The following is a 24,124-nucleotide window of genomic DNA, read 5'->3' on the forward strand; positions in this document are numbered from 1 at the left end:
TGTTTTAAATAAAAATAAGGGCACAGTTAGCTTACAGAAATGAAGGGTACAATGGGATGGTTTTACAGCTGTTTGTAGATATGAAATCAGTAAGGCCTTATACATACTTTAATGCCACTATGGGTTTTTTTTTTTGTTCAAGGTGCTGTTGTACTGTATTAACAAAGGATGTGGCCATTGGTCTCACTGCAAATAGACCGTTTACAGCTCAGTCCTCTACAGGTCTACTCAGAAGTAAGTCACATTGAGTCTAATGGGGCTAACTCCTAGTAAATGGATACGGGACTGCAGCCTTAGTTGTTTATTTGTTTAGACCTGTAATTCATCCTATCCCTACAGCTGAGATGCAGATCTGCCACTTCAAAGGTCCATTGCAACTGTGAAGCAGCCAAATTTCACTAATCAATGCTTTATCCCATTCCTGGGTTGACAGGAAAGAAATCTCCAATGTTACAGGGATATTATATATCAAAGGAATTTCCTTTGCATGAAGGATGCTGAAGAGTATGTCATGGACATATTCCTGATCTGCTCCTCTTACCTTTCTGATCTATCTGCCAAGAGCCACTGCAGAGAAAGAGTCAGGTGCTGGGGCTTTAGAGGCCCTGGGGCTATCAAGCTGGAGTACACGTACACACACACACACACACAAACACGTATAGAAAAAATGTAAGCACAGTGGTGCCCAAAGGCCATGAAATGCAAAACTAAAACATATACAAGACTGTTTTCCCGAGTAAGTACTTCCTGTTTTAAATTACAGACCCAGTTGTAGAAAAGGACATTTTTCTTACCCTGGGTTCCCATTCTCCAATGTGTCCAGAGGGTAACCTCCACCTCTGGGAATAGCTCCTCCTCCTGCTTGGAAGGCTGGGCAGAACTTCTGACTTCACCAGGAAGAGGGGCATCTCAGACCAGAACTAAAAAAACAAACTTGAAGCCCCTAAAATCCCCATTAACTAAAACTCAAAACAAAAATTTCTGAGACAATGTCAAACCTGCAAGATAATATTTAAAAAGTACAGGAGAGGCAGCTAGAACCAAGTTAGCAAGCCCTGTGCGGCTCTGCCTACCTCCCCCATAAATATGGCCCATAAATACTCTGTCAAGTGGGTAGACAGCCCCCTTGATATGTTGAAGAATGGGAACCTGCAGTGTGAAAACCCCTTTCCGGTGTCCTCTAGGATATAGAAAAGCAGTTCTGTCCCATAAATACAAGTACCGTTGCATACCAGAGGTCCATCTTATGATGCTTTGTAAATGTGGGAGCTGAAGGCCATGTTGCAACCTTATCAAAAATAATTTCCCACAGGAGGCTGCCAAGGATTCCTGCACTGAGCAGGGGGTTGGACTCGATGGTCTTGTAGACCCCTTCCAACCCCATTATTCTATGATTCTATGAAGGTTGCTCTTCCTCTCACCTAGTGAGCACAAATGCACTGAAGCGGAGTATTTCCATAGCATTATAGGCTAAATGAACAGTCTCTCTAACAGTGCAATCCTCTGCACACTTACTTGGGGGTAAGCCCCATAGAACTCAGAGGGATTTACTTCTGAATAAATATGGATAGGATTGCACTATATGACACCTAGAAATATAAGACTCTCCTTCCAAAGTAAACAGAAAATATGCTTCTGTATCCCTAACTTTTGTAGTTCTTGTTAGGATATGAGTAGACCACTAAATTGCAGAAGGGGAGATCTTGGTGGCAACATGCAGAAATCCTTAATGGACAACTGTCATTAGAAGGAAACCAGAGTACCTGCTGTATAGGTAGAGAGAATGACTGTAAGACTCAGCAGGCCTCAAACACAACTGTCCTTTATTTATCACACACTGAACAGAAGAACTTAGCAGAAGCTCTACCCACTGTTTCTACTCCCAACTCTACAGGAGCTGCCAAGGTTCAAAACAATAACTAAACCACAGTACTCTGCATCCCACCCCCAGGATATTTAACAGTACCTTTACCCAGAATGGGACCACAAGGATGACTCCAGCTCTGCAATCCCTAAGTAGCTGAAGAAGTCTTGGTGGCAGGAGGACCAGGGAAAAGGTATGCACGATGCCTAAGGCCCATGTTGTTGTAAAAGCATGTGCACTATTTGCTTCCAGTCATCTGAATATGGACATGAATCTGCTCACTTAACAGTTTTCTGTGCTTGTAAAATTATCTAAATCCAGATTTCCAAAACTGCACAATTTGTTTGAACACCAGGGGACATTGCCTCCATTCTGACAGCTCATCTAGTCTCCTGTTGCATTGACTATCTCTGTTACATACGCCACTCTTTATGATTCCAACTGAATCTTCACCAATCTCAGGATCTCACTGGTCTCATTGTAGAGAGAACCCAATTTTGTTTCTCCTTGCCTGTTCAGATATGCCTTGACTGAGTGGTGTCCATTTGAATCAGGATGTGCAAACCTTGAATCCTATCCTTGAAGTCAAGTTTGCCCAACCTATGTGGCTCACAGCTGCAACCTGCTGATGCTCAATTGGGCCTCCTCTTCTGACCACATACCTTGAATAACCTGACTCTAGAGACAAACTATACATTCTGCTAATGGCATAGGAATAGCTGAACCTGATATTTTTCTTTACTCCAATGTAACTGTGTGTGGTTCAGATTGGGACCAGCATGCTCCGAGAGGAAAGGATTAAACTTTTTCCCCATCTGTTCCTCCCCCCCAAAATAATTCTACACCTGGGGGGTGGGATGGGGAGGTAAAAAGAGCAAAGTCTCCATTGACTCTACTGGAGACTTCTTTTTTAACATGATCGCAATGGTGGTGGTGCAATTTCAGGAGGAAATTCTGAAAGAAGATAGCTTCTACACTACTGAATGTATTCTGTGTCACTCAGCCATACATGTATATTGTTTGTGATAAACTAGTACTGTTTCCTGGACCTTCCCTAGCAACTACTTATGCGTCAGAGGGAGCCCAAACACATGTCCTAAGAAACCTGGCTGTAGATTAAACACAGGCTGTACTTGCAGGTTTTCTTGTAGAAATTTCTATCTAATCCAGTGGCATATTCCATTTATATCTAAATATGACACCAATCAAAAGACATTTATTCTTTTCAGATTATGTTGCACCTTAACAGAACTATAGGATGTTAATGCCAAACTCCTGATTGACCTCATATTTTGAACTCGGCCAAACTTTTGTTTTAGCTCTATGATTAACTATTACTACTTTTACACCCAGGGGTAGGCAGAAAGTAGATTTCTAGATGTTTTGGACTTTAATTCCCAGCATTCCTAACCACTGGCCATGCTGTGGTTTATGGGACAAGTCCAAAACATCTGGAGACTATTATTATTCAAGAATTATATTTTTAATCCAACCAATAACCAACATTCTCTCCCTTCTGCCCACCTCAGCTCTAGATGATGTAAACTTGCAATTTGTTCAGGGACATGGCCAGGAAAACGTACAAGGAATTTTCATTGTTTTCATTCTTTTTGTACCCTGGCTTACTGTGGAGCACGGAGTGCAAAAGTCTAGAAAAGTGGCATTGGGCAGGCATACAGAGGGATATAGTGACTATTTTAAGACTATGATTGTCATCTCAGACATGCAGGACTATTGCGAATGTGAAGTCCAATTACCTGGTGGCCCCCTTTATTTCAAAATGATCAGGGTTGTGAATGATTAGAGGTGTTTTTAATTGATTAACTGTTTTTGCTATTAACTGATTAATGAGCCAATTAAAATAAATATGACAGTATCTCAATACAGGTTACATGTTGAAGATATTTCATCGCAGCAACTTTCTTTTAACTAAGAATCCATAATGCATAAGCAAATATTTCTGTTGAATTTTTTGTAATGGAATTATTGATTTTTTTTTCTCCCCTCTTAATTGGTCATTAACACAATTCAAAAGGCATAAATCTGGAAATTATAACTCTAAGGGCCAAACTAAACCTTACGTTAAATGTACCTTTGTATTTAAGGGGCAGGATTTTAAAAATACAAATAGCATCAGCTGCAGGGAAGGGCTGATCATTACAGGGACTGAGGCAGGCATGGAGAATAAATTTTAACTTTTCCTCCCCTCCTGTGGTTCTGAGGAAAATCCTTCCTCTGAAGCTGGTATTTGTGTTAGGAAAATTCTCTCATTGATGGATATAGAGCTGGCTTCTACATTTAAATGAATAGGAATGCATGAATGCACAATCATAATGCATGTAACAGCAAGAAATCGAGGATCGGTATCAAACGCATACTCTGAATCAAGAGTTGAACTAGATTACTTACAATCATGAAACCAACACTGAAATCTCTATTTTGAGGAAACATCTACAGATCAAATAAATGAAAAGCAATAATTCAATGTACAGCTTATGAAAACTGACCTTCCTGCAGTGGTGAATTTAGATAATTTTAGACGCTAGGCTTAATGGCCTTACGGGGGTGGGGGTGGGCTCTTTAGATGGTAATGTGTATTACTTCACTTATTTCAACATGTGGTGAGCCAACCCTGCTGCACTGAGGACCATCCTGCTCCTGAACGGGGTCCTAGATTTCTCCCCAAAGTCATGCCCTGATGGTACCACTGCCTTCCTTTTTCTCCTAACCACCACCGATGCATCAGTATAGGTGCTTGTCCCAGCTCTTTATATCTAGGGTAGTCCCACTGTGCTCTCTTCAACTGGTAAGCAACAATTCAGAACTAAGGCTGCTTTCTTGATTTTAAACAATTCTTGACCCCGAAGAGGAAGACTGGAAGAAAGTGAAACAGGCAAGAAGTGAGATACAATGGTGAGGTACCAAGGTGTATGTGTGTATACATAATTATTATTCCACCAAAGAATTATTTGCAAGGCTGCTTATAGTATCTAGGACTGGTAGCTTATTATCGGTCACTGCTAAGGTTTAAGTCCATTAAAAGAAAATGTAAATCCTTACTTTTTAAAGTTTCTCTTTACCTGAGATAAATTGGTCATCTTGGTGCAATTATGCTAGCTACACCTTGTATCTAGCTTTGCTATTGTGTTGGCTTAGTTAATGCATGAACTGTAAATCCAACTCCATATGTTGTAGCAGTATTTTTTTTAAAAAACAACAACACAGAAATACCCACATGCATTATATCCAAGAGATACATTCATTTTATTAGACATTATCTGGGTTATTTTCCCCAAGATGGATTTGAAAAGCAAGTAGATGGAAGCTACCCACATTTCTACCTCAGTCATTGTATTAGATAAGATCTAATTATTGATCTTATGCACTAGTCTTCCTATTCAAAACCTTCTAGAGTCAAGCTACTTCTCCTTTTTTCAGAAAGAAAAGTTTAAAATATCTGCAGTAACAATGCAGACAGATGGCTGCATTCCATCATTAACTTCAAAACAAAATAAAAAATATTAACTTCTCCACTGCTACTAAACATACCAAGGTAAATCCTGTGTCTGATGGACAAACTCTTCATCTGCTGAAAAGGCATAATAATGTACCTCTCTCCCTTTGTTATTATGTATTACTATTATTATTAAATATGAGCAATGTGCTCAGAGCTATTAGAGACAAGAAAAAAGGTCTGCAGAGAAATGCAGGGCACATGGACATGACCTCAGAATGGGGGTCTTCTAGTGCTGCCATGAATCTACTTTGACACTTCTTCCACGAAAAGAAAAAAAAAAGCTCTCAGGGAGTAAATTTCAATAATACAATAATACTTGGTTGGATCCAGATTTATGCTGGATCAACTGTGCTATCAGAAGTGTGCTTCTCTGCCCCCTCCTTCTCACAGCAGCCCCCTGAAAATGCTGGAGACCCTGCTGAATGGGGTGAGCTGTGGTGTGTGAGGGGCCTTCCATGAGTGGAGCCTTTCCTCCTGCAGAAGGAAGATCCTGGATCTAACCCAACAAAAACATCATACTCCCCCCCCGCCAATCTTGTTTCAATAAGTGACAATTCATGCAAAGAGGAATCATGTCAATCAGCACATCAGCTGAACTGGGGGAAATGGGGAAAGACAGTATGGCAGCTGGTTTATTCCCAATCTTATTCCAAGCCAAGAACATGCAGACCAGATTCGTAGTAACCAAAAATATGCAGTATGTGATATCAAGTTCCTTAAGTCCTTTTAAGCCTTATCCCAATAATAAGTTCAAAATGTGCCCCTACCACATTTTAAGCCTTTGCTAATCCTGATTCAAAGGCAATAGTGAGATATCCAGTTCACATACAATAGACTGGTGGGTGGGGGTGGGGAGGGATATGTAGTTTTGCAGAGCCATGAGCTTTATTTAGGTTATTTAAAGACTTGAATAGCTCTCCTGTCATCGCACACTGGACATGCTGCAAACATGAATCTTGATTAATGAGTAGTGAATGTGGTGATCCACCAGAAACTGGACCCTTTCAACATCTTGGTTTCACATAATAAGGGGAGGTGAAGGACTGGTCATCGGAATCTACCCGAACTGCTTACTAAACAAGAAGTAGAACAGAAAATCATTCTGGGAAGAAATGGTGAATGTATTATTCTAATAACACATGCATGAATAATTCACAAGCAAGGTGTTTAGATTCACTGAGGAAGTTTACCTACTTAACTTCATTTTCCCTTTAACTTCATTTTCTGTTTGAGTAAAAGAAGAGGAAAAATGGAAGAAAATTAAGAGTTTCTTAAATTAATATAACTCTGGGAGAACATAGTAAAAAACAGATCACTGGAATTAGATCTAACTGGCCATTTTGTTGGATGTTTCTGTAGAGGTCAAAGTCAGAAATTACATTTTCTAGATGCAACACAATGGTTTCCTTGAACTATGCATGTCTCTTTAATGGGATGCTCAACCCCCTAGATTACTCATAGCAGAGAATACATTCTGTGCTATGTTTGTGTAATGTTAGAGCATCCGATGCTGTCAGTTTATAGGCCCGCTCACGTGGCAGTCAATACAGACTTATAATGACAACATTATTATCAGAGCCCATTTGCTAACTTTCTGCTGTAGGGCAACTCTGCAAAAAAGACCCTCTGCAACTGAAGTTATCATTAGAACTTTAGATAAGATGACACTTGGTTCAAATATAGGCTGCAAAGCAGCCCACAGTTGCACAAGCATTGTCACATTGCAAAGGCTTCGATGCTGCCATTATTTTCCTCTTTTTTAATTTCAAGTTCTACTCAGGATGCCTCAAAGAGAATTACAGGTTAAGCTACTGAACAACTGGCAAATGTGGCTCAGCAGGGGTGCATGCTATTCTTGGACATCAGAAGCAGCTGTGTTTATTTTCAGTGACCAGGATATTACTAAGGTAGTGTTTCTTTTTGATTCAGAGGGTCGCATTTTTTCCAGAATACCCATCTTCCTCTTAGCATTGAATTTCATTGTTGGACTTTCCAGCATGACAAAGGAAACAAGCCCCTCTTTGACAGACACTCAGGTGAGTTGTCCTACATCAACTAGTTATAATTATATACATTCGGAAGTTGCAGCTAGTGAGAAACGTAGCAGCTAGACTGTTGACTGGAACATCACGTAAAGATCACCAGTCTTAAAGGAACTGCACTGGCTGCCAATACGTTTCCAGTCGGAATTCAAGTTGCTAGTGATGAGACTGAAAGCCCTAAGAGGCTTGGGACCTCGATATTTGAGGGAGCGCCTCCTCCTATATATGCTTGCCCGAGGACTGAGATCTGTTGGACGAGCCCTCCTCTGCATCCCACCAGTGTGACATACACTACGGTGGGACGTGGGAGACGGCTTTTTCTGCTGTGGCACCCCGGTTGTGGAATGCACTCCCCTTGGAGGCCTGATTGGCACAGACAGTGGTTTCATTTCAGCGTCAAGTCAAAACATGGCTTTTTACGAAAGGCTTCGCGTGCTAATTGGATTCCCTGAGTTTGCACACTGTTTAAACTGTTTTATTGTTTTAGATTTTAAATTGGTATTAGCTAGCTTAATGATTAAATATATTTTAGATATTTAAATTATTTATTGTTTTACATTGTTTAAATTGATTTTATCTGTATGCCGCCCTGAGATCTTAATGATATAGGGTGGGATACAAATGCTTTAAATAAAAAAATAAAATATACAACTGCACTTATTTCTGTCAGTTCAGTAAATTTTGGTCCATATCTCCAAGTCAAGATATAGAAACTTGAGCCTATGCACACTCAATCAGAAACAAGTTCCACTGAGTTCAGGTGGGCTTACTTGCAAGTTAAGTTTGCATAGGATCACTGTCCAAATCAATTTGAATCTGTACTTCTGTGTAAGCGGTGTCCATTCTTCAGGGTTGGCAGCATCCAAAAACGGGAGAGAGAAAGAGACAGAGAGAGAAGCTGGCACAAACTGGGAGAAGGCACTTATAAATTCTCGTTTTACCACTTTTGAGCATTTTACCAGGAAACTGGGGAAATAAACATAAAACTAGCATACTTATGCAGGAATGTGGCCTGTTCAACTTCAGCTACAGCTGTATGCTATAAAAATAAAGCCTTTCCGTTTGCACATATATACTGAATCATTCACACAACCAAAATCCATACCATGAAAAGCATCACCAAATATTAGGGGAATAAAACAGTCATAGTATTCCAGACAGAAGTCTGTCTATGAACACTGACACCTGGGCAGAACTTGACATGGCCAAAGGAACTCAGGATAATAGTCTGAAGCTCTGCATGCCTCAGCTTTGGAGCAATTTCTGTCCTGCTGTTTCTGTTTATATATTTTGATGTTGAGCTGTTAAAACTGGAATATCTTACAAATCATAACTACCTTGGAGAATATACCAATCCAAAATATTTACAAGCCTTTATGTATATAGTATTAATCTGTATAGGTTAATTTTGTTGACAATTAATTTTATCAATTAAATCATTTATATCACACCTTTCTGCCTCAAATAAAAGCACTCAAGGCAATTAATACAATAATGCTGTGTAACCAATGGCTTCGATCCAATAGGACCCTTGCGATGCTGCCCCAGGCCCGCTGGCAGCCGCAATATAGCGCTTCCATAGCCAAGCGCCAAAATGAGTGGAAACGCTTCTTTCTGAAAGGGGCAGGTCGCGCCCCTTCCAAAAATGAGTGTTTCTGTTCATTTCGGTGCTTGGCCAGGGAAGCGCTGTATCATGGCCACAGGGTTTCCTGTGCTTCCCTAACTTAGGCAGTGGCCAAGGAGTGAGCACAAGTGTCCTGTTTTTCATTGCACAATCCTCTCTGGCTGCCTGTAGTCTCCTCAGCTTCCCACACTACAATTAAAGCCCAGTTTAAAGCACCTTGCGGTAATTCCTCCCATAGGGCAATTTCAGATCAGGACATGCAGGCATCCTGGGAGGCTAACTGTGATTAGTATGCTCAAAAACACCACAAAAATAAAATATAAAACATCCTGAATGAGGCAGAACAATGGAACCCTCTTTCATGGGGGGAGAAAACTTTCAGGAAATTGGAGGACAGACTTTGGCAGAGCTCTAAATCCACATCATCGCTGGCGCTGGAGAAAACACTGTCCCCACCTGCATTGCGGCGGATGTAAACAGAGGCTAGCCTTCCAAGACAGTTGATGCTGTTGCAGCAGAAAATAACCCAAAACCTAGAAAAGAAAGAAGCTGTGCTACAAGCCCTGCCAATGGGAAGCCCAACCTGGGAGAAACTGTTGAGAATTTCTCCTCTCCCTGGAGAAATTAGGTGAAATTGTCTCCCACATTTCTCTGCCCACAAGTAAGGTGGAGAATTTCCATTTGTGCATAGCTCTAAAAACCCCCTCTGTGTAACTTTCATAATAATTTCTAGTGTTATGATAATGCTGATGCTGTGATACAAGTTCATGCTATAGTTTGTATCATAACTCCAAATCAATTCACGATAGCAGCTTGACGTATAGTAAAATACATTTTCTGGCCCTCGAAAACTTATAGAACAACATGTGTATTGTATCTGTATTGTGATTTTATTTGATTGCACACGGCCCTGAAACCCTGAACAGGATGAAGGGTTCTATAAAAATATTTATAAATACATACATAATATATACATACATTCAAATGTACAGGCACAATCATAACACCTTCTGACATAATCCAGCTCCCTGTCATTGTTTGTAGGACACAGTTCAAAGGTGCCATGTCCAGAAACAGTACTGAGGGTGCCTGACACTCACCTGGCTTCACAGGACTATGCTTGTGCAAAAAACATACCAAGCTATGTGCTGTGCTAAATACATCAGCTTGCACCATGACAATAACAGGCCCTCCATGCTTCCCAATAAGGTACCTATGTTTGTGAGCTCTAACTAGCCTAGACATAAAATCTGCTCATGGTCAAACTGCTTGGAAAGTCTAGCTGGAGCATGGTGCTGGTGCATAGCATGTTCCCACGAAAAGAGACACACCTTTAGTAGTCTCTATTTGGGATGTCATGAGCATTTGATGGTGCACTTGCAAAAGCGAGCACTCCTCTCTAAAGGCTTGTGAGCAAGGCCCTGCTTGCAGTCTGTTGTGAACAGGGAGAATGAGTCCCTGCTGGGAGGGGCCATAGCTCAGTGTGACAGAGCACCTGCTTTGCAGGCAGAAGGTCCCAGGTTCGATCCTTGGCTTCTCCAGGTAGGGTGAGGGAAGAATCCTGCCTGAAACCCTTGAGAGCTGCTGCCAGTCTGTGTCGACAATACTGGGACAGATGGACCAACGGTCTGACTCAGTATGAGGCAGCTTCCTACGTTCCTTGCCTCGACATTTTATGCACTACTGCTACCTGCCCCCAAACGGCTCACATGTCTTGAAATGAAAGATAAAGCAAACAAACATTAGTGTATTTCCAGAAAGCAGCCAAGATGGGGCAGAGCATTCCACATTGTGAAAGGGCATTTCACGTTGTTGGGGTGACTGCCGAGAGGGCCGTGCTCCTAATAGAGGCGGTCTGGCATCAGTAAATATGGAACTCTGAGCGGGGTCTCTCTGGTGGATCTCAATGCATGAGGAGGTTTATAATAATTTATATTAATTCTATCTTATTATGGTTACACGTAGCTTCATATATTTTGTAGGAGACCATGTGCATATATATTAAGTAAATTTGTACATAACCTAAAATCAGGGATGGGGAACCTCAGACCCATGGGCCAAATCTGACCCTTTGGGCTCCCTGGATGGCCATGCCCCCCTTTTCCCTGCATCAGCCCCTGACCCCTGGCCCATTTTGTGGTTTTCCAGCTTCACATGTTTTCCCCCCATTCTAAAAGGTTGAAATGCCTCTCCTAAGGCTTAGTTACTGGCAGTAAGAGGTTTAAGCTAAAATATGCTGGTATTTTTTGGATTTTGGCCCCATCTCTGGAATGCGCCACCTGATTCTCGGTTGTATATGTGGTTTTCCAGCTTCACATGTTTTCCCCCCATTCTAAAAGGTTGAAATGCCTCTCCTAAGGCTTAGTTACTGGCAGTAAGAGGTTTAAGCTAAAATATGCTGGTATTTTTTGGATTTTGGCCCCATCTCTGGAATGCGCCACCTGATTCTCGGTTGTATATGTGGTTTTCCAGCTTCACATGTTTTCCCCCCATTCTAAAAGGTTGAAATGCCTCTCCTAAGGCTTAGTTACTGGCAGTAAGAGGTTTAAGCTAAAATATGCTGGTATTTTTTGGATTTTGGCCCCATCTCTGGAATGCGCCACCTGATTCTCGGTTGTATATGTGGTTTTCCAGCTTCACATGTTTTCCCCCCATTCTAAAAGGTTGAAATGCCTCTCCTAAGGCTTAGTTACTGGCAGTAAGAGGTTTAAGCTAAAATATGCTGGTATTTTTTGGATTTTGGCCCCATCTCTGGAATGCGCCACCTGATTCTCGGTCGTATATGGGACTAACTTTAATGGGACTAACACCATGATGCGCTTGTGATGACACAGGATGTCAGAATGGGGCAAACTAATCCATGATTTTTCTAATGCAGCTGGTCCTGACGAGTGTAAAAAATGGCTACATTTGCCACCAAGGGGAGTTGGGATATTATGCGGGTGCAGCAGCAATTACATCCCCTCCCTGCATACCTAAGCTCTTACTGATTCGGCACCAGCCCTTACTGATTCGGCACCAGCTCAATCCATAAATCAGCTTATATCCAAATGTTCTCAACCAAGGGATGAAGTCGTCCGAAAGAGTATAAGGCATCTGGCGCACTAACCATGCCACGTAAGTAATTAATAATTAATAGTTGAGTAACGTGTTGCATTCAGCGCAAGGGCAATTCTGCATCCTCTGTTTTTATGAAGGCAGCCACATGGAGGCTCACATCTATGTGTGAGCTGCCCGGGGTACACTGTTCTACTGTTCCCAACATGCTCATTGGGCTGGCTGCAATATTTATACATTCACCATACAATCTGACACTCTTAAAATATATTCTGATCTGAAACAATGGAGGGGAGGGAAACCAAAGAGTTTTAAGAAAAAGGAATTTCTTTCTGAATTCCTTGGTTTTATTTGATTTGATCTTATCTCAATACAACATTTATGTATTTTTTTGTTCGGAGAGGAGGAAGGAGATTTGATAACAGGTGGAGATAACTTGCCACAAGAGCAAGAACAAATCTACTTATTTGACTAATCAAAAAACATACTTAGTGATTTGTAATAGAAGAGTAAAATGAACTCCTTCGTCTCAAGAGGTCTGCAATATGATCTTCACAAAAGGTAGCTTGCCAATTTAATCGAGGTAGTAGTTATTTAATTTTTTTATAGATAGGTATAGCTTTCAGTAAAACCACATATGCCTATAACACTGCAATGGCAGATGTGTCTCGATTATTAGAGGTGGGCTCTAGGGAATATATACAACGGATCTTGAAATCTGTAAGCAGCTGTTTGGAAGGGGGAGTGAAACATTGTAACACACACACATTTTCCTTAAGTGCAGTAATGTTTTGTTATTTTACTGCAGGTGTATTACAGAGATGAAATTTAATAACTTATTGTATACAATGCCAATAAAACAGAAAAGATTCCATGCCCTGATGTTCATGAATAAAGTAAAAATTATATATATATACACACACACACACACACACACACACATGCACACACACACACACACACACGCACACACAAATGTTTGTCACCTCATTTTATATTCCTTTTAATGATGTGGCACAAAAAAAGAGTTTGAGAATACCAATGACCAAAGCATCCACAAACATCCAGCACTGAGAGTATGTGTGTGTGTCCCGTATAGCAGGATGGGTGAAAGTAAAAAGTGCTAATAAAGCTGCTCATGATCTAATTCAGGAGATAGTGTAGTATAATGGTCAGACTAGGACTGGGGAGACCCATGTTCAAATCCCCACATAGCCTGAAAACTCACTGTGTGACCATGGGCTATCCCTCTGTCTAACCTACCTCACAGGGTTTTTCATGATATGAATGCAATATATGAATGAATGAATGAATGAATGAATGCATAATGAAGCAAAAAGCATTCATGTGCATGGACAGAAGAACCCAACTAAAGTTACATTTGCACAAGCACATTTGTGCAAGTGGCTGTGTATCATGCTTGTGCAACCTGTTCTGCAATAGTTACAGAACTGCAACTCTTGTGCAATCTGTTGTACAACTGGTTGCGCAAGTGTAATGGGCAACTGTTTGCACAACCGAAAGTTTCAGCAGAGTTCTGCTAGCACTATTTTGGTTTGCGGAATGATATTGTGGGATACTGCCCTATATCTATATCTATATCTAATCTATATCCATATCCATACATTACTACTCCATCTTGGCCATGGCTTTTCTTGAGAGGATATTCTTCAACTTCCCTTCAGTTCTAGAGATGTAACTTCTCCAGTTTTTCATCAATATCTTTCAAGTCACAGTTGAATGTTTTCCATCAGTAGTTTCCTAGTCACATCACCTATCTGATTCCCAACAATGTAAGAATCTAGGAATTTAACTGGGAGGGGAAAAGTGACACAATGATTTTGGTTGTTTCCTTAAATTTATATGTCCACCCACCAACAAATATTCTCTGGGTTACTGATCAAGGCAACAAAATAAAAGGTTCACAATACAAACTGCAATAATTAAAAATGACAAATAATAAAAATGCTGCATAAACAAATTTTCCTTTACAGGTCAGATTCAAAAACATACTAAAATAACAAGAGCCCAAGGAGTGTTCAAAAGGCTTGGATGAACTCAAAGTTCGTCACCAGATGCTGAAAACAGCAGAAGAAATCTGGGGAGAGAATTTCACAGTCAGGAGCTAGCGCCAAGAAGGCTCTCTCTTTCACAGCCCTCTACTTTACTTAACTTGGCAGGGGCACATGGAGCAGGGCGCCCAAAGAGGATCTTAAGGTTCAGGTATGTATATATAGGAGAAGGAAATCTTTTAGTTAACCTGGTCCCAAGCTATTTAGGGCTTGATAGATGGGAATATTATAATCAAATGGAAGAAAATAGACCTATAAGGATGGACGATAATTTCTGAGGATGGTATATCCATGAAAGGGGAATGGCTAATTTTTTTTTCCCTTGTAGACAGTAGCCATGTTAATTAGGATGCAATCCCATGGGATGCACCCTGGGTACTCGTAAGTCTCTGAACTCAAAGGCTTATGAGTATCCAGTGCAGAGCAGGAAGCACCTCGTGCCTCCCACTCTGCATTTTAGCTAGGTGGGTGATTTTGCCCATCTAGCGGAGACTTCAGGGTGGGAGAGGGAAGGAGGCTGGGGACAGCTGGGGACAGCTTGTAGCCCCATGTCCCCAGTCTCCTCCCCTCCCCACACTGGGACCACCTCTTTTCCCCATATCCATGCTCGTTTTGTGAGTGTGGTGAGGTAGCCGGCTACCCACTTGGAGCCAGGAAACTGAACAATCGCTGTCTGGAGGGACATGGGATTGCTCCCTTCTAGACTTTTTAAAAAGAAAAATGCAAACAGATATGGAGTTATCTCATGCTGTACCTTCTCTTGTTGATATAGGCACATGGCAGTGAGCCAGATCCCTTTTATCAAGCAAAATGGAATGGGACCGAGGCTGGTCTAAACATGCAGCAGAATGAACTGGAAGGAAGAGGATGTGGTAGAATGGACTACACTGCAAGCAGGGAATTATATTTTGGAATGTTCACCTATTATAAAGACTCCCTGAAAACAGAAAGCAGACAAAGGCAGCACTAGAACTTTTCTCCCTGATGTGTTAGTTTTCTATTAGTATGGAGGTGTTCTGTGTGTGTGTGTGTGGGGGGGGGAACACAAAGGAGCACAAGTGTATTATTCCTCACCTATATATTGAAGTAGTATACTCAGTCCTACCATCTTACCTGCATTTCTTTCTGCTCCAGGTGTAGACCCAGCCACATTCTCAGTATATATCAAGAAAACTTGATTATGGGTACATCGTTTTGTTAGTCACATCCAATAAAATGGCCAAATTAGCATGGTTTATTCTGAACTCAGTATTTAATTTTGTCGGAGAACTTGCAATTACTAAGTGAAGAATGGTACAGTACTCGATAGCATGGCCACGGTGAGAGAAAAGCAATACGGATGTACAAGTTGCAATGGCTGGCCTACCTTGAACAGAGGAACACTGTACAGTCAATGGCTGCATACTTTCAAAGGAAAAGTACCAGCTGCCATTGCTGAGGCCACCAGAGGAAGAAGCCGCAGCACCTATGGCAATCCCTCCATCTTTCCTTGATAAAACTCCTTCCCTCCAGCTACCAACTGCCATTGTTGAGGCCATCAGATGAAGAGGAAGCAGCAGCCATTCCATTGTGCTTAGATCTAGCCCCATGACCTGCTGAATTACTGCCTGCTGAACTTTGTAACTAAGAACTAGTGTCTGTATTTACCTCTTTCTTCCTCCCTCCCAATCTCTTTTCCTTTTGTGTCATGTCTTTTTAAGATTAAAAACCTAAGGGCAGGGACTATCTTATTACTGATCTTTGTAAGATGCTCTGAGGGCCTTTTCAGCAGAAGAGCGGGATAAAAATGCTTTAAATAAACTGCGAGCAATGCTATGGCCACTAGACACTGTCTAGAGGGCCATAGGATATGCTCTTTTCCGGAAACTGATCTCAGAGCCCATGCTCTGAAGTCGGTTCCTGGAAAACCACCCACCCCCCTCATCCGCACTGCCTCAGAAGCAGCGCAGAGAAGCCCCATCCTCCATGCTCGGAAGAGGAGCATGGAGTGACTGCAAAGGGGCATTCTGGGGGGCGTTCCGGGGCGGGCAGAGCAGAGCTGCACATACGACACATTCAATGTGTCATACGGCAGCTTCCTCTCCCAGTTGGCCCCCCCGCCGCTAGACTGGCTGTCTAGCAAAAAATAGCAAGGCAGGAGAGGTGCGGAGGAAACAATCCCCCCATGCCTCTCCTGCCTTGCTTTGGATAGGCGGCCGCCTCCGAGGTTGGAGGCAGCTGCCTATCTAGTTAGGATTGTGCCCCAAATTAGCTAACTGCAGGAATAAGGAGTAGACCCTTGCTTTCTTTTTGTAAGTTCGAGTTGAGCATTTTGGTCTCTTCTGAAACTTTCTTTATCTGTGGAACTACACAGGGTGAATATCCCCTATTACATGACCCTTTATAGATAACCTCTTTAGATATCTCTTCCATCCAATGTATAAATCACACAGATGTCATTCTGAAACACTGATGGTTTTCAACAGAGATGAGGGGGACACAGAGATGGCACAATGATGATGCATAGTTCCCACTCAGTCATGAGGTTCACTGAGTGACTAGGCCAGTCACTGACTTTCAGCCTAACCTACCTCACAAGGTTGTTGTGAGGATAAAACAGAGAGGAGGACCATGTAAGCCTTCTTGGGTTCCTTGCAAGAGGAATAACAATACTAATAACAATAATAATGGCTGCTGCCACTTCAGGACAGAGGGCATGGTGTGTGAAAAGTAGTAAAGCTGTGCTGTACTCTCCAGTGACCAACACAAATCACCAATGTAATCAGCTCACCCCATCACTATTCTGCTGGTGGCACCTGCCAGTATGAACAGAAACCTCCAAGTGGTGCAGATCATCCCTCCACATGTACCACCACAAACAGAACTTCTGTAAATGATGTTTACAGCTAATGGTGTTTAAAGCATGCTGATTCCTAGTCGGAAAAAGAAGTACTATATATATTGATCTACTGATGTCAAGATCTCTCCACAAGAAGAGTTTAATCGCTTGCAATGGTCTTTGCGACCCACAAACATTACAAAAAGGGAATGTAAGAATCTGTTTTTTGCTGCAAACATCTGGTAATATTTGTTTGGGCAGATCTGCAAATAAAGGGTCAGCCTATTTAGCTAATGAGAGTAATTTCCATTCACCTTTCTGGTCCTGTCAGATTTTCCATTTATAAACCTCCTTTAATCTCTGCTTGAACATTTTGCAACAAATTGAAGATGACAGACAGCCTCCCATTCTGCAAAAAAGTCCCTTTCTTTCTTGACTATTTAGCTATAATGAATTTTGCCATATTTTAGTAACAGGATGTTAAAATAAATATATTGCTGGTTCCTGCAATCTCCATAAACTTTTTTTTCTCTGCTTAACATTTCAGTTAGTAGGCAGGTTGAAGTGTCTCTTATGGATTTCAATAAATGGTTCAGAAATATTAAAGAATTTAGAACCTTTCTCCTAGCAGATTGATTATAGGTAACTACCTTTGGTTAACAGTAAATATTGTGTAGCACATCTAACTTTGGCTATTGGGTGGTACAGAAATGTAATAAATAAATAAAATGCTAGAAATTTTTATAAAGGTATTTCTACAAATTCCAAATATATGGATCTTATAAATCCATTAAATATAAATGTTCTATAGATTGCATGTGTATGCCATCTGAATAACTAAGGTCCAATACTTGACATGGAGTATGTTTTTTGTCACATCAGATATCTGCACCAATGGACAAAGTAGACCATCAAATCACTCCTTAGGGTAGGGATAACAAACTTCTATATACTCAGAAACCAGTCTATTACCCAGAGAGTAGTCGGGGCAGTGTTATATTCGCATCTTCCCAAGCCACAACCAATCACAAGTAAAGTTGGTATCTTCTAGCAGCAAGGGGACTTCACAGTTATGAACAACTACACAGTTACAACTGGAGTACTGCATACAAAATCCTCATTTTCAGGGGGTAGCCTCTCCAACCCCCTTAAAATGATAAACAGAGGATCATGGGTCCTGCTGAATGGAGCAGGCTGTGGCGCAGGGAGAAGTGGGAAGAAGGGTGTGTGTGCCCAATTTCCATTTACAGAAAGTGCCTCTATCTAAGTTTTGGAGATTCCCCCTCCCCTGTCAGCCCTCTTCACCACAGCCTACCCCATTCAGCAGGGTCCTCTGACCTTCTCTGTAGCATTTTTGAGGGCTGCTGTGAGGAGGAGGTGTGGAGACATCCAACTCCACCAGCCCTGCTGTTCATGTCTAAATCCAGATCCAATCCATTGGCAGTGGATAGACAAAAGTAAGTACTTCTTCTCACAATACATAATGAGACCATTCCTAAAGAAGCCGGTTTGGACCCAGAAGATTGTTCAAATTATTGGGCTGTCACAAATGCTTCCTTTTTGGGAAAGGTGCATGTGCATGTGGTTGCCATGCAACTGCAGACGTTCTTGGATGGCACTCATCATACGATTCCATTTCAGTCTTGTTTTCTACTTGCTTTGGTTGCCATTATGGAAGACCTATACCAGGAGAAGAATGGGGAGTGTGACCCTATGAATTACCCTGGATCTCTTAGCATCTTTCAATACCATGGTGTCCTTCTGGACCAACTGTCTGGGATAAGACATAGAGGCACTGTGCTGCAGTGGTTCTGTTCCATCTCGATGGCTCTTTCCAGAAGGTGGTGCTGTGGGACTATTGCTCTGCCTCATGCACTCATGCTATAGTCTTCTGCATTGCTCTGTTTTTTCACCCATGCTATTCAACATTGTGCTGTGCCGAAAATGTCTCCCACATTTTTTCGACCATCCTCATTCAATTTGATAGAAAAGAAATTGCTTTCGAAAAGAAATTCAAAGGAGGAGAAATTTCAGAGAAATTCTCATGGGTTGCTGTACATGAAAACATTATGAGAGAAGAGTGCTTAGATGTCAGGGCCAAGTGTTCCAGCCTAGCATTTTCTCTTGTCATCTAGTTTTCTGTCTGCAGGGAATTATTTTGTATGGAGGAGATTTGGTCACATGGAGCTCCACCTACACTCTGAAGCTGCGCTGAAAATTTCTCCCAATTTTTTCCCAACCATTCTAATTCAATTTGATAGAAAAGAAATTGCTTTGAAAAAAAATTCAAAGGAGGAGAAATTTTGGAGAAAGTCTCATGGGTTGGGTTTGGGGTTCTTCTGCTTACCTTACTTGTAAGGTGGCTGAGGAGTGTGCATGAGTGTCCTGTCTGTCATAGTACAATAATCTCCGTGGCAGCCTGTAGCCTCTTCGGCTTCCCGCACTTCAGTTAAAGCCATCATGAGGGAGACATCATGAGGCAATTCCTCCCATGGGGCTTTTTTAGTTCGGAAAGTGCAGGTGGCCTGGGAAGCTTTAGAATAATGGAAAGATGTGTAATACAGACAGAAAACACACACGGCCACCTCAGCCACCTCACAGTGATTAATAAGCTCAAAAACTAAACAAAATTCAAAATTCTGCCCCAGAAAAGTGGAAGCCTCGACAAAGTTAATGCTGTTGCCACATACAGAAGGAGTGCAATAAACCAAAAACCCTTAGGAAAAAAGGAAGAACCTGTGCTACAGCCCCTGCCAATAGTGAGCCCTTTCTGTGAGAAATGTTGGAGAATTTCTCCTCCCCTAGGAGAAATTCAGCAAAATCCCCCCCCCCCATTTCTCTGCCCACAAATAGGCTGGAGAATTTTGAGAGGCCATTTGTGCACAGCTCTCATTCAGCATCTACATGAAAACACTTAAGTGGGTCATCTGAGATTTGGAGTGATTCAACTGGTTTTTAATTCTGCTGCTGTTCTTATGGCTCTGCTGCTTTAATATAATTTTGATTTTTAAATTGATTCCTATTGCTTTATTCTGACTCGTTTCAAATACTTTTATACACCATGCTGAGATAAATGCTTAAACAAACATGGAATTTTCTATCATGTGATAATGGCCACTGGTACAGATGGCTTTGAAGGGGGGGGGGTAGACAAATTAATGGTATCTCATGATATCTAAATGAAACTTCAGTGTTTAGAGATAGAGAACTTTTGAATACGAGCAGTAGCTCTTTTTAAACAAATTCTTTATGAGAATGTGTGTATTCTGTTACAATTTACATAAAATTTGATAGGGCCTCTAGGAACCAGATAAATGTGCTTCCATGGGTGGATCAGACCCATAGGCCACCAGGTGGATGCACTTATCCTTGGGCAGAGGTAGGCAACCCAGTGCCCTCCAGATGTTTTGGCCTTTTTTGTCTTTGTTCAGTCGTTCAGTCGTGTCCGACTCTTCGTGACCCCATGGACCATAGCACGCCAGGCCTTCCTGTCCTGCGCTCTCTCCCGGAGTGTGCTCAAGTCCATATTCATTGCATCGGTGATGCTATCTAGCCATCTCATCCTCTGCCGTCCCCTTCTCCTTTTGCCTTCAATCTTTCCCAGCATCGGGGTCTTTTCCAGGGAGTTTTCTCTTCGCATTAGGTGGCCAAAATATTTCAGCTTCAGCTTCAGTATCTGTCCTTCCAATGAGCACTCAGGGTTGATTTCCTCTAGGATGGACTGATTTGACCTCCTTGCAGTCCAGGGGACTCGTAAGAGTCTTCTCCAGCACCACAGTTCGAAAGCATCAATTCTTCGGCGCTCAGCCTTCCTTATAGTCCAGCTCTCACATAATCCCTGATCATTAGCCATGTTGGCTGAGGCTGATGGGAGGCTGATACCCTAAAGAACTTCAGTTCATACTTCATTTCTGCCCAACTCCTTTGCTGGAATCTGTAATTTACCTCCATGACTATTGACCGAGCTTGACCTTGCTACTTGGCTAACAGCTTGTTTTCTAAATTTCATAGCAGGTGATCACTATTCTTGGATTATTGTTTTTACCTTCTTGGCCTGTTTCCAGGAATGTTTGAATCTGAGTTCCTCTCAAATGCAAATTGACATTGTCAAAAAGTGTCCAGACACTTCCTTATTTGGGGGACAACTAAAACTAAATTGGTGACCCCGAAAAGATGATTTCCTCAGACATCCGTTTCAAGGATTAGGTCTGACTGTGGCTGAACTTTACACAAGAACCTTAAGTGACACTTCCATTTCATTGTGGAAATTAAAGGTTGTGAATAATGTGGCTCTTAGGTATGGCCCCCACCAAATTCCACTGATTTTCCACTGTTATGAACAAAATGAGTCAGCTGAATGTTTTTGAGAAGAGAAGATGTAAAGTAGTATCTCAGCCAGCTAAAAGATTGTGCTAATGGAGGTGGGGAGAAGATAATTGAGCAGGGGGGTTGGATTTGATGGTCTTATAGGCCCCTTCCAACCCCACTATTCTATGTTTCTATAAAATGGGACTGATGAAGAGAGGTGGGTAAACACTAGGAAAATGTAAATATGTATGGAAAAGAAAAGAGCTGTGGGATGATAAAAGGAGATGGAAGAGAGAGGGTGGATGCAATGGGAGCGGGGGCAGCCAATGCTGTATTTGTCTTGACAAGGTAGTTTGGCAGATATAAAGGACCAGTATGCCATTGTACAAAGACTGCCTGGGAATCCAAATGGCCAACTATGGATCTTATAGGCAGATATATCCTTCAGGAGACAAATCTACTTCATCTAGGCAGGAGCACTTAATTACTAGGCTGGGTTATTACCAAGACAGACATTACTTTAAATCCATATCTAGCAGCTATGTCTTTTCTTTTTTTCCCATTTTTACTCTAAGGTACGTTCAGGGGCCCTAATATGGACTGGGACCCTAGCCTGGGGGGTAGCAGGGCTTGTAAGATCTGGACTGTGCTCCCTGCACCTACTGAAGCATAAAAATTAAATAATACGTAACTCCTAGATACGGATTTAAAGCAATTTTTGTTTTGGCCCTCACTTTTGCTAAGAATTGTGAGGAGGCATTTATCTCTAGGCAGATTTGCAACAATATAGTATCTCTGCACACAAAGGAATTATAACATAGCTAAATAAATGTGCAGAATCAGTGATGGTGCTGGTGGCTGCAACACACCAAACTCTAACCTATAATGAGCATGGAATAATTTTTAAAAGGGAAATTAATCAAAGAACTGTTATAGGCTTTATTGCAAAAGTTTAAATTTCTACCTGTGTTGTTTATTTGGAAAACAGCACTTTTATATTAATGCATTTCTGTAAATGGGAATATTGAGGCATGATGCAATTTTCCTTCCACTCTTTGTTCAAACAAAAGGATATTAGGTATCCACAAAATCAAGCAGTTTGACAATTTCACAATTTAAGGGGCCTTTCCTCTAACTTAAGTCATTAGAGAAATCCTATTACCTATAATAAGGAACCCATACAAATTATGATTAGATAAGAAAAACATACACAAAACACTCTGAAATCACATAGGACTACTCTCCCAACCAACAACAAAAAGGGCCCCACTGAAAACTGGAGTTTGTTCCACCACCACCTGCAAAAAGGAAGCACTTCATCAACCTCCTATTCCCTCAGCTCAAACAACCTCTGCCTTGACCCTGAAAAACCAGATATAACAGGAGCAGGCCTTCCACAGGAATTGAAAGCTTTTCATTAGAGACACAGGACTAAGCTCTTCATTGCCTAAGCTATCTGCTCCAAACATTTGCAGTCACATTCCAAAGATGTTTCCGTTGCCCTGGAATGGCTGTAAATTTACTTTCCTTTGGAATTCCTTCCAGAAAAGTGGGATGAATTGCACTTCATAACACATGCAGTCCTTAGTTCCTGACCCAGCCACTCTTGTGCCTCATTTCCGCACATCTCTGGCCTGAGATCTGGATGGAATTGATGGCATATCTGAGTAGGCTAGAGAGTCAAAACTTGAAAAAGCGAACAGATGCAGGCAGGCAATGGAATGCCAGCTCTAAGGATACATTAATACTAAGTGTGTGTACTTTTCAAGGCGAGGTTCTATTTAATTACTTGGATTGTTTATATTTTTCTATGCTTAATTAAACAAAGCAGTTCAACACAACACCCCCCCACCTCAAGATCCCACATTACTACTGAAGAACTTATGGTCATATGAAAAGGATAAAAGGGAAACATCACCCCCCCTCCCAACAAGAGAAATAACCTTCCTCTTTTTGCAAGCTGTGTTCAAAACCTGCAACGTTTGAAAAATTAAAAGGAATATTAATTATTCTCGATAGTTTCCAAAACTGAGCAACTATTGTTCTAGGAAGGAAGGAGAGAAGGAGAGGGGGACAGGGAGGGATTGAGAGAGAGAGAGAGAGAGAGAGAGAGGAAGGAAGGAAGGAAGGAAGGAAGGAAGGAAGGAAGGGTGAGTTCAGAGGAAAAGTGAATGGTAAGAATGGTAATAAATGCAATTTATTGCAGCATCTTTTTTATCACTTGGCTTAAAAGAAGCTTTTGATAGCACTCTCTAGACTAAGACACTCTCTGGAGAGTTAAAAGTATGCAAATACAGAGTGTACAGAGGCACAAACACACACATGCTATACCTTTGTATTACATTGGCATTTTATTATTTAATTAAAATACTCTTATTTTTCTAGCTCGCACATGCTTCCCTTGAGACGGTTTTGCTGTTAGCCTGCTGGCCTTGACTTCCAGCCAAAAACAATTCAGAAACAAAAAGGGACAACAAATCATATTTTCACAGACATTTTTATCCCTTAATACAACCCTGTTTTCACACAACATCATACAGGCTCTATGAAAACTATAATTTATTGCAGTAGCCATCCAAAGCCAGACTCTTATGCATGCTTTGTTGGTGCTCCCACCCCTGAAACTCTTAAAATTCCTTAAGTTGAGCCATTATGCAGGAATTGTCATGCTGGAACACTACTACATTGTTTTGAAGGAGACTGACTGATCAGTAGTGTATCAAGAGGGTACTAAGAGACTGACCTAATTACTGACAGAAACCACAAACAGTACCAGAAGAAATTGGAAAAAAAACATTTAAGGTATGCATTTGGGGATACCA

The 24,124-nt window shown here is 41.4% G+C and overlaps 1 protein-coding gene across 6 annotated transcripts in view; it reads right to left on the bottom strand.

Moving 5' to 3' along the window:
* The window catches only part of TCF4 (transcription factor 4), a 469,854-nt gene that overhangs the window by 208,549 nt on the left and 237,181 nt on the right, over nucleotides 1-24,124 (bottom strand). The window lies entirely within an intron of this gene.

This window comes from Heloderma suspectum, chromosome 2, assembly GCF_057233095.1.
Source record: "Heloderma suspectum isolate Gila_16-S chromosome 2, 16-S_ref, whole genome shotgun sequence".
Lineage (NCBI taxonomy): Eukaryota > Metazoa > Chordata > Lepidosauria > Squamata > Helodermatidae > Heloderma > Heloderma suspectum.